Source organism: Herpailurus yagouaroundi, unplaced genomic scaffold (assembly GCF_014898765.1).
Source record: "Herpailurus yagouaroundi ecotype Mexico unplaced genomic scaffold, PumYag 159, whole genome shotgun sequence".
Lineage (NCBI taxonomy): Eukaryota > Metazoa > Chordata > Mammalia > Carnivora > Felidae > Herpailurus > Herpailurus yagouaroundi.
This window is the reverse complement of record NW_024412400.1, coordinates 28,982,618-28,983,665: the sequence shown is the minus strand read 5'-3', so window position 1 is coordinate 28,983,665 and position 1,048 is coordinate 28,982,618.

Here is a 1,048-nt window from a genome sequence, read left to right as displayed (position 1 = left end):
CACCAAGAAGCATAAAATACCTAGGAATAAATCTAACCAAAGATGTACAAGATCTGTATGCTGAAAACTATAGAAAGCTTATGAAGGTAATTGAAGAAGATTTAAAGAAATGGAAAGACATTCCCTGCTTATGGATTGGAAGAATAAATATTGTCAAAATGTCAATACTACCCAAAGCTATCTACACATTCAATGCAATCCCAATCAAAATTGCACCAGCGTTCTTCTCAAAACTAGAACAAGCAATCCTAAAATTCATATGGAACCACAAAAGGCCCCTAATAGCCAAAGTAATTTTGAAGAAGAAGACCAAAGCAGGAGGCATCACAATCCCAGACTTTAGCCTCTACTACAAAGCTGTCATCATCAAGACAGCATGGTATTGGCACAAAAACAGACACATAGACCAATGGAATAGAATAGAAACCCCAGAACTAGACCCACAAACGTATGGCCAACTCATCTTTGACAAAGCAGGAAAGAACATCCAATGGAAAAAAGACAGTCTCTTTAACAAATGGTGCTGGGAGAACTGGACAGCAACATGCAGAAGGTTGAAACTAGACCACTTTCTCACACCATTCACAAAAATAAACTCAAAATGGATCAAGGACCTGAATGTGAGACAGGAAACCATCAAAACCTTAGAGGAGAAAGCAGGAAAAGACCTCTCTGACCTCAGCCGTAGCAATCTCTTACTCGACACATCCCCAAAGGCAAGGGAATTAAAAGCAAAAGTGAATTACTGGGACCGTATGAAGATAAAAAGCTTCTGCACAGCAAAGGAAACAACCAACAAAACTCAAAGGTAACCAACGGAATGGGAAAAGATATTTGCAAATGACATATCGGACAAAGGGCTAGTATCCAAAATCTATAAAGAGCTCACCAAACTCCACACCCAAAAAGCAAATAACCCAGTGAAGAAATGGGCAGAAAACATGAATAGACACTTCTCTAAAGAAGACATCCGGATGGCCAACAGGCACATGAAAAGATGTTCAGCGTCGCTCCTTATCAGGGAAATACAAATCAAAACCACACTCAG